The 16,217-nt window shown below is 33.5% G+C and overlaps 1 pseudogene; it reads right to left on the bottom strand.

Moving 5' to 3' along the window:
- Positions 1-10,186: 10,186 nt before the first annotated feature.
- LOC120201040 lies at positions 10,187-13,929 on the bottom strand (annotated as a pseudogene).
- Between the last annotated feature and the right edge of the window lie 2,288 nt (positions 13,930-16,217).

Here is a 16,217-nt window from a genome sequence, read left to right on the forward strand (position 1 = left end):
GGGAGAAAGGTGTTACATTATTGGTATCAGAGCTACAGGTTTAGTCGATTCTCGACCGAAATCAAGTTTAATTGAATTGAGAAAAAGGATTACATGTCATTAAGATTGTCAAAACTACTGATATGGTGTCAAATAGAGTGTGATTGATATCACTCCTTATTAAATTAAGTGTTATTATTATGTATGTCCTAATAGATGTCGAAAACTAAGGACAAAGGTAAGAAAGTAAATGATATTGTAAAGAAGGTCGAGATAAAAATCGACCCAAGAGAAATTGAATCAGATGAGGATCTAGAGGATATTTTCGAATCTAGAGATGATTCTGAGCTTTCTTCATGTAAGCTTAAATAATTGAGGGAATGATTAAGCGGTTAATACATTGACTGCTAAAAGTTTATAGAAAGAGGAGTTATTAGTGGATCAACTGGTTATAAGTTTATTAAGAATAAATGTTAAGTTTTATAAATCTAATAGAGTTATTTGTAGAAGGTAATTTGTGAAAATGATTTTCTGCCCATTTCATACTTCAATAAATTATTATTTAAAATCGAGATTAATTCTTGAGAACTTGGAAAATTGTCAAGTTCATAATGATAGGAAAAAGAGTAAATTTCTTTACTAGTGTAATTTTTAGCATTAACGGTTATGAAGTTATTGCTATAAAGTTGTCTTCTTATTAAATGAGGTGGATAATTAGACTTTCATAGTTGAGATAGAAAATGTTTCAACCGCACGAGAATATTTGAAATGGATCCGGAAAAGTTACACGGATGACCTCAAGAAGGAAATGAAAAATTTTAAAATAAAAGTATTTTATTCAACTTAATCTCGATTAAGATGATAACGGTAAACCCTAGTGGGTCATGGTACAAGTGTGAGTTGGACAGATAATAAACATTTAATAAAGATTCACGGGGCTATGTTCTAGGTGAATTTGATGGAATTGTCATTTGATGAGTTAAAATCATATTGAGTATAAGTTGTTTGTCTCCAAAGACGATTAGTTCAGAAAAATATAGAGGGTATGGAAATTATAGTTTTTGGAGATAAAGTAAAATCATCACTCAAGGTGATATCGATAATGATGGTGAAGAAAATGATGTCAGAAAGATATATATATATATATATATATATATATATATATATATATATATATATATATATATATATATATATATATATATATATATATATAGCTTTTTTTGTTAACGTGATAGATACTCAATTAATTAAAGAAGAATTATCAGATAATTTTAAAAAATTGGGAATTTATAGATGTCTTTTTAGATAAATTCTTGGGGTTACCTCCAGGTCGAGAGGTGGAATTCAAAGTGGATGGTTATTAAGGTATTGAAAATGTTTTTCTGATTTCATATCAAATGACTTATGCAAGCCAAGAGAATTAGGGGCTCAATTATAAGAGTTGATTGATCAAAATTTTATCAGTCCGAGTATTTTATCTTGGAAAATATTTGTGTTACTAGCGAAAGGAAATATAAACCTATGTTGTTATGCATAGATTTTGATAGTTAAATAAGACTCTTCGAGAGAAGAACTTGTATGCCAAACTATACCAATGTGAAATTCTGGTTAGCAGAGATGGCTTTCTTTAGCCAGGTTGTTTTGGTATACGGTATAAGAAGAGATCCTAAGAAAACTCATGTTGTAGTAATTGGAAACTCCCAAAGAATGACCCTGAAGTTCAGATTTCTTTGAGGGCTTGCTGGTTACTATCGAAGGTAAGTGAAAAACTTTTCGACGTTAGCTTTGCTTCTAACCAAGTTTTTAAAGAAATATGTCTTTTGTAGAACGAAAAAGGATCATGAGAGTTTTGAAATGCTAAAGAGGATTGTAATAGAGACACCAGTGTTTTACAGCTTGAGTTGGGCAAGGATTATGTGGTTTTACTGATGCATCTATCAACGGTTTAGGAAGTGTGCTTATGCACAAAGGTAAGGTTATGGCATATGCCTCGATAAAGTTAAGGACTCGCAAAAGGAATTAGCTACGCATGATTTAGAGTTGGTAATAGTTGAGTTGCCTTAAATGATTTGACATCATTATCTGTATAGTGAGTGGTGCTAGAGTTGTGCTAATTACAAAAGCCTAAAATACTAGTGGAGTTTAAGAGAGTGAACCTGAGACAGAAAAAATGGACAGAACCTTTAAAGGTGTATGAAGTGATCATTGATTATCTTCCAGGAAAGGCCAATGTTTGTTGTGAAGGTACTTGCTCAGAACCTTTTATAGTTTTGTGAACTATGGATGTGTAATTAGCGTTGAATTAAAGATAACACTAATGTTTTATTAGATCTAATAATAGAATTATAAAGGAAAGATGAAAAATTCTTAATAATAATTTTATAAGTAGAAAATGAATAGATTAAAGACTTTTGAGGTCAGGTTCGACGGATGTTCGTATTATCGTGGGAGACTTTGTATTCCCGACTATTAACAATTTAGAAAGATATTCTTGTTGAGGCATTAAGTTCGTTGACTATACATTCAGGTGGAAACAAGAGGAACCAAGATTTAAAGAGTCAGTTGGGTGGCCTGGTTTGGAAAGAGCCACCACGAAAATTTTAGTAAAATGTCTGACGTACTATTAGGGAAAAAGCTGAACATCAAGTATAGGGATGGCAAACGGGCGGGTCGGGTGCGGATACCCCCTCCCCCATCCCCATACTCACCTAATATTTTTCAATCCACCACCCGCCCACCATCCATGGTGGGTACAAATTTTCAAATCCACACCCGCCCACACGGGTACATTTTCAAATTCATCCCCACACCCACTACCCACTAGCGACATACCTATCTAAACCCCCTGACAGCAAACTAATGGGATGTTGGAATTGGTTCCCAGACAGTTCGTGATGGGGTAGCAGCGCATGCTTCAATTTGTCAGAGGAGTAGCTCTACGAATGTTATGGAGACAATTGTAGGGAGCATGTAGTAGCAGAGTTGGATTGTTGTGTTGCTTTCGATGTTAATGCTCATAGTGCGCCTAATATGGGCTTTGAGGGGCTAAAGAACATGGAAACTGTTGTTTTTGATGTTAATGCTTATAGTACGACTAATTTGTGTTTGGATGGGCAACATGGGTTAAAGAACATGAAAAGTGACGTGGTTAATGAGATTATGGGTTTAATCAAAGAGCCGAATATTTCCCTAATTAAAGACCAGATTAAATACTAAATATCCTTAATATTTGGATAAATTATACGTTATATATTAGACAATATTAAAATTTATAAATTAGTCTCTAAAATTACACCTAAATTCATAATGGTCCAAAATTTAATAGATATTTAGCTGGGTGGGCGGATGTGGGGCGGGCGGATGCGGGTGGATGCGGGGCGGGTAAGGTCTCAAACCCATTACCCACCCACCACCCACGACGGGTACCACTTTATAAATCCACACCCGCCCACTACCCGCTAAAATTATACCCATCCCTGCTCCAATTGGAGCGGATGCGGTGCGGAATCCACGAAACTGTACCCGTTTGCCATCCCTAATCAAGTATCTTCTAAATTGTTTCAATCAATCTCGATTCATTAATAGAGAAATGGATTATAAAATGAAAGTTACTAGAGATGATTTCTAAGATCGCTTCAGATTGACAAAAGTCTTATGTTGATCTAAAGAGAAAAGTGATTTAATAAAAAGAATGTGATAAAGTTTTTCTGAAAGTATCGCTTTGGAAGGAAGTATTACAGTTTGGACAAGAGAAATCAAGAAACCGCGTAACTAAACGATTACTCTAGTTGAAATGTGTGGTAAAGCATAAAGTCTTTAAATTCGAGGACGAATTTTCTTAAGGGGGAGAATTGTAATATCCTAAATATCAGGTCAGTGACTTTATTGAAAAGATTTAAAATTTGAAGACTCAGTTTGTATAAATGAATGAATATATAGGGTAATTAGGTCCTTTAAGGAGAAATGAATTTAAAATTCATTCCTTGTTAGGGATTTAGGAAGAAAAAGGGGAAAGTTAAACCATTAGAGTTATATCTTTTCTTCTTCCCTGTACAAGGATCATCCTCCATAGCCCAAGGTAAGATTTAATTTAACCAGCTCTTCCTCTTGTTTCTGGGTTGTTGTTGGAACATTGAGTATTATGGAAGCTTAATGAAGAGTTAAGTAAGATTAAAACTAGGAGATGGTTGAAATAATTGAGATTGAAGAAAATGGGTTTTTGATTGAAATGTTAGGATATGAGTTTTTACTGATGTTTATTAGTATATTTGATTTGTCAAAGAAGTAAATAAGAGATTAGAACATTGGATGGGATTAAGAACAAGTTAGAAAAGGTGGTATGATTCTTGGGTAGAATTGTTTTTTTGGAAATTTGAGATGTTATAAGAAGTTAAATGAAGGGAAGTTAGTTGGGATAAGTAAAGAATAGTTTAATGGTATTGTTGGGTGTAAATATAAGGAAATTTAACCAAATTTGGGTAAGAATCGGGTTGAAATATGGAAAAGTTGGGTAAAGGTATCGGTACTGATAGAATAATACCGATAATATAGGCTTAATTTGGATGAAATCAGCTGAACAATATCGATACTGAGGGGGTATTGATACTAAGGAGAAGGTATCGATACCATTGAGTCAGAATGCAGAAATGGTATCGATATTGTAATGGATTATCGATACCATAGTATAGTAGTATCGATACCATGGTAGGGGTACCGATACTAGTGAGCCTAGAATTGTAGGATAGGTTGAAAATGTTATGGAAATCAAAATAATAGTACCTTTGATTATTATTAAAGTATAAATGTTAGAAAATATACTAACATTTAGTATGGTATATGTCTTTAATGGATGCTTGTGTAGATCGTAATCAAGCTCCCGGGTCAACCAAAATGAAAGGCAAATATAAAGTAGCTAAATGATTCATCATTCAATCAGAAAAATGATTTATCAAGATCATACTGTATTCATAAGTTTTTCATAGGCATTTGAGTATCAAGAAGACATTTAGAATCTTTACATCATAATTATTAAGGATTTAGACATAACATGAGTGTTCCCATTATTCAGGCAAATCGAGGCATTTTAGACATTTGGTTCTTGGAAAATTATTAATAATTTAATCCAATAAGGGAAATAACGATGATTCATGGTATTTAAGATTCATTTCGATTTATCAGGATATCGAGTTGACTCGAACTGAACAACTCTGAGCACTGTGATACCTGACAACCGGTCAAATCATTGCACTTCAAGGGTCTTTGCACTTTAATACTGACAACTTTTGTCGAACTGGCCATCTTTAGAATCTTCGCTGAATGGATCTTAGGGAGGCGAACAGGAATTTCCACTGGTATTTATTTTACTTTTGTATTGCAATGATATCAAGAAATGTCGACGTACTTGATTCATGGTTTATAATCCAAAGGGACGATACATCATGAGAGTTCATCAGCGTTTCCAGAATTATCCAAGTCACTCACTAAATCCTAGGTCATTGAGGGTACTTAGGTCATTTAGTAATCAAGTCTATCTCGGTCACTTCGGAGTTTCCAAAGTAATTCGATCATTTCCACAATTCGGATACATACAATACTTCCACTTAGTTCAACTTGGTCATATAATATAGTCATTTTGGTATTCGAGGTTGATTTGTTCATTTCAGAGCTAAGGGTATTTAGTTATTCCATAGCTTGGATGTGCTTCGAAACAAATTACACTTCAGGGGAATTCCAAATAAATCAGGAATTTAATCGGTGATTCCAAGATTTAAGTGGATCATAATGTAAGTCCTTAGGTCATCTCTATTATCATAGTCATCCATTATCCTTTAAACACTTTAAGGGTATTATCATCATTTCATTCAATTTTGTCAATGGCATTACTTATGATAACTTAGGCTTCAAGTGTTTAATCCGGAATCAAAGTTTATAGGCCTTGTGCTTTCTATGAGGTTTAAAATTGATTAAAACATATTTTCTAGATAAAATAGGAATTAACAGGTGCGTCATAAAGTTTTTCGGGTCATAATACATATTCTCAGGGTAATTCCACTATCAGGATCAATACATACCATTTTTACAACTCAATGATGTTTTCGTAATTTTACCCCATAAGGGTATTTTTGTAATTTTACCCCCATAGTGCTATTTTTGGTAATTTCTTATCCAATTATTCCCAACATTTAACCTTTAACGAGATTAATCAGAATTTATGAGTTCTAAGATTGATTGATTGATTTACTGATTAAATCATTAAAATGAGATTTATTTTTTATCGGTATACCAATTTCTTTTTCGAACCGTCAGAGTCTTATACAGTGTTCTGTCTTTATTTCAATTTATGTCTGAGTTCAATGATAGTTATATACACCTAATGGACTAATCGTTTCCATTCATGCATTTACCATTTTTTGAATGTGTTCCGAAAAGCATACAAAAGGTAGTAGAGTATTACCTCAGTTTTTTTGCCATATCGATCGACCCTTTAAAATCCATTCGATCACTCTAGAACTTGAATTCAACATCCAATAATTCATCAGATACATAGCAACCGAATTTACGTCAGAAAATGAACTTAATCGAAAAACTAATTTGAATCTGAAGATAAATCACTGAAAAACGACTTACCGGGTGCGAATTTGGAAAAATAGACTTCGGATTCAGACTCAGGACGTCGAAAAACATAGAATATGACTTTTTGGAAAATTTTGACTTTTTGGGTCAAAGTCAACGGTCAATTATCATACCGGTCAAAGTCAACGGTCTGACAGGTCAACAGTCAACTCTGTCCAAAGTCAACGGGTCTGGTCAAAGTCAACGGGTTGTGTTAAATTCAACGGTTCAGGTTGACTCTGTCCGAGTAGATTTAACGTGTTGACTCACGAGTTGACTCGGTCAACTCGACCGAGTTGACTCATCTTTCCATAATTCTCAGCTGGGAAGGAAGCCCCACACGCGGTGGAGGCACGTGATGCAGTAACAGAGGTCAGGGTGATCACCCGTTTACTTCCTGTTCAAACACTTGCCGAAAACAACACAAAAATCAACCCAAAACCAGTTAAACTATAGAGAGAAATTAAACGAAAGTGACCCGAAGCTTACCCAGGCGGTTTCTGGCGGAGGCAATGACGAGGGACGAAAACCCGACTGGGTTTTGTTCACCTGTCAATGGCGCTCCTATTGGGGGTGGCAATGTCGAACACCGTCGGCTTATCGACAACGAAACTCAAAAACAAATTTTCGGTAGCATGCATCTCCTACGAGCCTTCAAACGAACCTCCACGACAACTTGAAGAGAGAAACGATGAACAGCTAGACTGGTTTTGATCTCGAGGTCATGACGATGCTGAGGTGTCAACGGTGCATGACACGGTGGTTAGATGAATCAGATCGGCGATGGGGCGACGAAGGTGTAAAAAAAAGATTTCTAGAATTTTAGGTTTATGTTTCAAACTGAAGAAGACGATCGAGGGGTTTATTTTTTCACTGCCCATTAAAAATAGGATAATATGGGTTCAAGTCCCTGAATATCCCACAAGTTCCAAAATCACGCCGTAAACTTTTAAAAATTTACAATTTGATCCTCAATTTCTCCTTTGTTACGACTTTAATTCGATACTTAAAATTATTAAAATTTAGCCCCTAAATTGGGGGTGACACTTTTAAATTTTAAAATTAGTGAAATTAAACCCTTAATCACTTAATATTTATGGTTTAATTTCTTTTTTAGGACTCTTTGTTTTAAAGTTATACACCTTACCACCCCTAATATTTCAATCTTGATAAGTATGCCATCTATACTATATCCAAATTCTTAATTTGATAAGTCTATAACAATAAATTCCAATAAAAGAAATATTCATAAATTCATTTCATATTAGTTTTATCATATTATATTATTATTTTTTTTTATTGATTTAGTTATACTTTATATGGAAGCAAGTTTTCATTTATGGTATGAACCGTACCTTAAATTTTTGAGTAAACTACACATTTAGTACCTAAACTATTATCTTTATTCCATTTTGGTACCTAAACTTTATTATATTTTCAAAATTATACATAATGTTTAGTTTAGGTTTCGTGTTGATGTCTAACCATAAGATAATGTCATGTCATTATTGAAAAAAATTGGCACGTCAGTTATTCTGTTAAATTATTAAAACGGGTATCAAGGTATGATTATGAAAAGAGTAAAGTTTGAGTATCAAAGTGGAACAAAAGTAATAGTTTGGTTACTAAATGTATAGTTTACCCTAAATTTTTTTATTGACGCTCACATGTCAAAGCCAGCAAATTATATTCATATATGATTGTTGTTAACATTATTTATTTATTAAGGAAATAATTTAAAAAATTAAATTAGAACATTATTGTGGCGTATGTATCTGTATTTGTTATAAATGGTAAAAAAATCCAACAATACAAGTCATATAAACCATGCATGTATGTTTAAAAATGGTTGTCCCTTGTTCCCATATGTAATGGGGTAAAAGGGAGGTAAGATAGTAGGATGCCCCCAACACTAGATTGAGAGCAGCTTCCGTAGAAGACTTCCAAATTATGAAATGCCCTCCATGAGACTCGATCCCACGACCTCAAGGTTAAGAACCTTGTGCTCTACCAACTGAGCTGGATGGTCAACTCTTAATAGAAAAAGATGGTTTAAGATTTTCCAATGGGTAAATTATATTAGTGGTCACTGAATTTTTAAGATGTTTTTACTTTTGTACTTGAATAGAAAAACTTTCAAGAGACAAAAAAAAATGAAAGATTGTTTGTCTGTTTGATTTTCCAAAGAAGGGTTAGTTCATAGATCTTTAGGCTTCGACTACCGAAGAATAAATATTTTAGAGATAAAGTTTAAGGATTGACGTTGTATTATTGTTATTTTATATGTATATGATTACAATTATCTTTATGCTCAATGTATCATCTTATGAGAATACAATATGGTGTAGATCAATCGAATGAAGTATGTATGAAAGTATTTACTTTAAGGAATAACCCAAGAATTTTGCATGTATTTGAGTTTGAAAATTTGAAGATTTAAAAAAAACAGAATCTTTTGACATGTTGAGAATCTCTCATGGGAATCAATCACGACTTAAACATATCTTAATACTTGATAGTTGGATGAGGTTACCTTTATGTAAAGATTATATTATCTTAATTTTTTTATGAATTAAAAAATGCTCATTGAATTATAAGAAACTAAATTACAACTTTGGATATTCAAGAAATATTTTTGCATTCTCTTCCAGCTCAAACAGAAGAATTAAGGCTTTATTCGTGATTTTTTGGATAGGATAATAACTAAAGAAATAGAAGACAACATATCATTGAAATTCTTAAATTTTGAAGAGAATTTCTTATTTTATTTCGGACCAATTGAGATAATAGGATGAATAATAAGGTTCTGTATCGTGAAATGTTATCGCACACGTCACTTAACTTTCATTTTGATTATTGGATCATTAGATATTTACTATTTTATTTTTCTATAAAATAAATAAATTTAATTTCAATCACAATCACAGTTCAATCTATATATTATCATATTACAGGGTAAACTACATGGGTAATCTCTTATATTTTCGATCCGTTTCATTTTGATCACCAATTCAAAAAAGATCGATTTTGATCCCTTATATTATCGCCCCTAAAAATTAACACATACATAATTACTATATATTTTAAATATTTTTATACTTTTGTATTAAATTTATTTTCGCCTCCTGAAATTTTATGAGGAGTTTTCAAATTTTACAAGTTTACTCTTCTGACATAAAATTTTGCATCTGTCCATGCCTACTCCAACCCGATCATAAAAGAATTTGAGTGGGTTAGAGTAATCGAGGACGAAGGATCTCATGCTAGGTGGACGTACTTATAAAATTCTATGGAGACAAAAATATATTATCAATTAAAAATATAAATAAAATATGTAAAATATATATTAATTTGAAATTTGTAAGGCCCCCGCCCGCACCCTTTCTGTCCGTCCTGGAGAGTAATCATCATGGTTGCTAAATGATCCACGATCATTCAAATCAAAACGGATATTATAAAATAAAATAAAACAGAGTTCAATTGTAAAGCATTCACAATTCATCAGCACTCACAAACCACTTCCAGATTCATTTCATCTCCCTCTGGACCATTGTAATAAGGAACACAACCAAAGTTCCAATCTTAAAAGTACACCATCTCACCAAAACAAGTACGACACGTCGGGCATAACTATAAGCTCTAAAAGACTGCTACAGCAATGAAGTGCTAACGAAGCAGCAGGCATCCGGCATCTACCTGTATGAATCCAGATGCTTTGGCTTGCTTTGAACAACGGCCTCGATCTTCTCCATGACAGCAGGAGTTAGTAACGGGATCACATCAAGTGCTTTCATGTTCTCTTGAACCTGGATGAAAAAAAAAAACATATAGTTCAGCTTGTATAGAAGAATATTTAGCAGTAGCAGTAATTGAAACCCATGTTGCACCGTATGGCAACACTCCTAATTCTATAGCCGAGTAGCTAACTGAATTATTTCTCTAATAATTATTCTAAAATAGCTTAGCCAACTGTAACTAGCCTATCATATACAATCAATCCATTAATTAAATGAAGCAAGAATCACAAACATGTGACAAGAAGAAAAGACAAGAAAGAAGACAATGATGAAACATTAAATTGGAACTTATAGAAACTATAGAAAATAATATTTCCGTCAATTTAAAAGTTCATACATGCGTTCTTCCGAAAATGTCTTAGCCTGGTGGCAAAAAAGACACCAAAATGAGGTTGTTATCCATGTATTCTGAAAAGCTGGGCATAAAGGCAAAAGATCTACAGACCTTAATGAATATGTCACCGCCCCGGATGAAAGGTAAATTGCAATCTTGTTACTACAACAATGGAGTTATTTTCAAGTCCAGCTATGTGCCCAACACTGCAATGTTCAACTTTTTTCCATGTTTTTCCATGTATTTGGAGGGTCCTCTGAGGATCATAGCCCCACACTAATACCGAAAATGTGTTAAACATGAGTGTAGGACAAGGATACTTAAATTAAAATGAAGTGCTGGGCAGCATAGGTTGCAATCGTGTCACCTATTGTCAAGTATGCAAACATCTATATAATCCCAGATTAATCTGTAACTCTTTCATTACATTACCAGTATTTTCAACGTCATCATCTAGTGTGTTCCTATATCAAACATATATAGACATTTCAAGTAAATGCACATGTACAAACAGCCAAATTTTATAATATCATACTACTAAAAAAATGAGTATTCAACATTTCAACTGCTTCCATGAAGAATCTCACAGGGAAGTAAATTCATCGGATCCATAGCGGTCCAACAAAATATGAAATAAAATGATAAAAGATACATAAAATACTAACCTGAGATTCCTTTGTAGAACCAGTAATAACCGATGATACATTAGGATTTGCAGCACACCATGCAATTGCTAGTTGGGCTAAAGGCACACCAAGTTCATCAGCAAATTGGCTTCAGTCCATTGACTTTCTTCAATACATAATCAACTAGTGATCGGTTAGCAAGATTCTACACAAGAAAACACATAGTTTAGTCGCTTACTCGTGACCGACAGGGAAGGAGGTTAAAACTAGTAGTGCATAAAGAAGAACAAAAGCTACATTATCAAATATAATACAAAAATGCTTGCAGCTAAGTTAAGCTGGGTAAGTTTCAGTCATCTCTAAAGATTGTAACTGACAAATTTTAGGACTAAAAATGGAAAGTTAAGTCTGCTTGGAGAATAATATCGGCACATGCAACTAGCACTATACAGTTGAGTGTTGATCTTTCTGTTCCGTTTTTGGATGCCAACACCAGAAATGATATTTATTACAACCATGGATGCATCGACAAGATGTTAGATTCCTAAGAACCAAAAGACATACTGAATCATAGCCTAAAATCAATCTTTTAAAAATAATTTCTACAAATAAGGACAAAGGAACCTAAATGACTACAGATGGTTATGTTCAACACTCAAGATTGAGGCAAAAAGATCAATAAAAATGCAAAATCAAGAGTAAGAAATCAAATATTTAGTGAATTCTTACTTTGAAATTTTCTAACGCAAACCGACTGTCAGGAGGTACTGTTCCTTTTCTGTATTTTCCAGTAAGCACTCCAGATGCAAGAGGACTCCATGTGGTAAGACCTAGGCCATAGTTGGTGTACAGAGGAAGGTACTCGGATTCAACCTTCAGACATACAGAGAAGGGTGTGAAAAACCTGTTAGTCCCGAAGGAAACATGAAAGAAAAATTCCCCCTTAAAAACAGAAAATTCGGGCAAGTGAAAGTTTTTATGGCACAAACCAAATAATACTGAGAATTCTATTACATGTATGATTGCCGAAACAAAGTTCACAAACAATTAAAAGGTAGAAATAGTGGATATTGGGTATTCAGAGTTCCAACCGACCACTCACCTTGTGCCTAGTCAATAAATTATACTCCGGCTGCTCCACGATTGGGCCTACCAAGTCCAACCTCTCAGCTACTCCCCATGCTTCCGTAATCTGTTGTGCAGACCATTCACTTGTCCCCCAATAAAATGCCCAGCCCTTATCGATCACATAATTCATTGCCCTCACTGTCTCCTCAATTGGAGTATAGGCGTCTGGCCTGTAATCAAACATCAAAACAATGAACTCCATGTTAAGTTTCTCAGATAGTAGAAAAGTCGGCCAACTTACACTCCAACAACTAATCAGAGAAACCATACAGAAGTAAACCCGAATTCCATCTGCAAAGACTCAGCAAAGAGCTTAGACAGCTACACATTGTAGAGAGTATACACTATCCCACATATGAAACATTGAACTAAGTAAATAAGTCTATATCCCAAAAAACCATACTGTTGACCGGTAAAGTGATCAACCGACACACATCTAAGGCATTATAAATACACATTCCATGACGAGCAGAGGGCAAGCATCATCCTCCACCATAAACCATCATCATCTCTAAAGCTGCCGGAATTACTACCGGAGCCACCCTTGTTCAACCTTATACCACCCTTCGCGGTTGTTGATCACTTTACCCGTCAACACATACACATTAGAGTTCCTCAACAAACAAGTCACGTTTTTTCTTATAAAAAAAAGGAAGCCAAATTAAGACCCAGAAACACTAAATGTCAAACATCTTCAAGAATATTTACAAAAATAAATCAATAAGATTAAATCCTCTTAGTCTATAATACATAATCCAAAAATCTTCTATAAATAATATTTTTTATGTAACTTCAAATCAAAACATCAACAGCATCAAATCAAATATCCAAAAGCAAGAAAAATTGTATAAAATGAACTAATCAAATGAAAAACATAAAATCAAGAACAGAAACGAAAATACCAATATCAATATCAAACCCCGAAAATCAAATTTAAAAAAACGGATCTTGAAATGAGCCAATCTATGACAATAGATCACATCAACATAATCCATATCAAGCCTCTTCAACGAGGCCTTAGTTCCTTCCACAATATGTTTCCTAGACAAACCCTTGTCATTAGGCCCTGGACCACCCCAGAAGATCTTGGTGAAAACCACGACATCCGATCGTTTCCACCCAAGTTCCCTAATAGCCTGACCCATGATCTCCTCGGCTCGGCCATTGACATAAACCTCGGCGTTATCGAAAAAGTTGACCCCGTTTTCTTTACAGCACTGGAGAAGTGACTTGGCTTCTTTGACATCGAGTTGGTTACCGAAAGTGACCCATGCTCCGTAAGATAGTTGACTCACCTTCAAACCTGATCTGCCCAGGTTTTTGTACTGCATTTTTTATGGATGGTGGAGAAGAGAAGAGAGCGTAGAAGTGAAACTTAGAAGAAGAGTCTAGTACTGGGGGAACTGAAGCCGCAACGCGAAGTATCTGAATTTGGACACTATAATAGATAATCACACATTCACATGGTTTTCCAGAATTTTACTTGTTTATTCTTCGCATCTGCGTTGTGCAGGTTGCCCTATGCCATCCAGTTGACCGTTGGATTGTAAATCTGACGGCTTTGATGCAATTGAAAAATAATGGAAATCTTTTAAAGAAAATACACGGATGTGATGCATTATAGTTGGAAAATATTCAATAAAATTTGGAAACATTTTGTGTGGAAAATTATAGACGTAAAAAATTAGTTTAAGAACTAAATCAATTGTTATAATATATATAAAAATACATTAAACTTAACGTATTTTAACGATGAGTTCTATAAAATATAATAAAAAAAGTAAAACTCGTCATGTAAATTAAACAAAAAATATATGAAATCCATCATATTTACGTTTTGAGTTTTAATTATTTATCGTATTTTTGGAATTTATCATTTTACCACCACGAGTCCCAAATACATTAGAACAATTGTCTAGCTCTCAAATTAATTTTTCAATAATTACATTTCCCAGAAAAAAATCGCCTCGATTCTTTGGCCAACAAAATCAAAAATATTCATATTAACTGATAAAATAGTTAACAAATTAATTAAAAGTCACAAAAATTTTGATCTTTATGATTTTGTGCAGTTCTTTTAGGGTTTTTGTGGTAGTTTTTTTTTTCGAGAGCCGCTTATCCTTTTTCTTTAGTTTTGTTAGTCCTCAACGGCATTAATAATCGTTAGTATTCTTTATTTTTCATCTATTTTTATATTATTTTTTCATTTTTTGATTTCTAATAACTCTGCATACATTTACAACACGTTTTTTCCTTTAAAAAAATATTAACCGAAAACTTCTAAGTTTTTAACCGCTTAATCTAAAGATTGTTGACCCAAATAGTACTATTTAAATTAACACTTATACGTAAAACGTTTACATTTATATTAGGCTTGTCAAAATGACCTATAATCATGGAGTGGTCAAACTGAGACCTCAATAGTACAAAATTTTATATGAAAATTGGATTCGAAAGCTCCTTACCAATATGGCATCTAGATTTTAATTTAGATTTATTCTCGCAGTAAAAAACCAAAACAACCCTTCATCTATGAATAATAAGCACATACTTTTATTGTAATAATTCCAACTATTTTAAACAAATTACCTAATTAGTTTCTTTCACACACGTTATATCTATATATGTAATTCCTATTAATACTTTTTTACTCATTTATTCAAACTAATTCTTCAGTACTAATATAACTAAATTATACTACAAGTTAATAATGCGATGTCACCACTATTTTTCTTTTACTAAAAGTTGTTAGTAAAATAATGTCATACAAAAAAGTAATTTGTATCTCATAAACGTAAGTATGCTAGTAGACATGATAATAACCAGTAAGTACATACATGATCATAATTGACAGTGGCGGATTTATTGAAGGTTGAGGGTGAGTACGTAATCACCTTGAAATCTGAATTTTTTTCAATTAATTACTTATTTTACTGATGGCGTTGACTCTAAAATTTTATTTGTGTCCACCCAATTTAAAAATATTTTTAAATTATATCTAACGTTTAGTTTTGATTTTAATTTGGTCACTCACCGTTAAAAAATTGACGATGTATTGATATGTTATCATAAGACAATATCACGTCATCATTAAAAAAATGTTGTGTCAATAGTTTTATTAATTTTAACGGTAAGTGGGGATGAACATGATACTCGAATCCGACGAGTTTCGACTTGACCCGATCTTATTGGATCATTTTTTTTAAAATATCAGGTTTGAGTTTGAGTCAAATCAGATTTTTTAGAGGATAAGTTCGTGTCGGTTGGGTTTGGATTTAGGGTAAAAAATACCTGACCCAAAAAATGATGTAATTATACCTTATATATTTAGGGATAATTATAATAATACCCTCTTTATGCCCCATCCAGCTCAGTTGGTAGAGCACAAAGTTCTTAACCTTGAGGTCGTGGGATCGAGTCCCATGGAGGGCATTTCATAATTTGGATGTCTCCTACGGAAGCTGCTCTCAACCTAGTGTTGGGGGCAGCCTACTATCTTACCTCCCCCTTACCCCATTACATATGGGAACAAGGGACAGCCATTTTATAATAATACCCTCTCTATATTATTTTTTAAATTAAATTTCTATTTTACCGAATAAAATTAAGAATTTTTATAAATATATTAGTGTCGAGCCAGATTGTGTCGGATTCAAGTTTTATATCAAAAGGCGAACCAAATTTTGAGTCGGGTGAAGTCACCCTAAACTCGGGTCGAGTTTCGAGTGAAGGGTGTAT

This window comes from Hibiscus syriacus, unplaced genomic scaffold (genome assembly GCF_006381635.1).
Source record: "Hibiscus syriacus cultivar Baekdansim isolate YM2019G1 unplaced genomic scaffold, ASM638163v2 tig00006753_pilon, whole genome shotgun sequence".
Lineage (NCBI taxonomy): Eukaryota > Viridiplantae > Streptophyta > Magnoliopsida > Malvales > Malvaceae > Hibiscus > Hibiscus syriacus.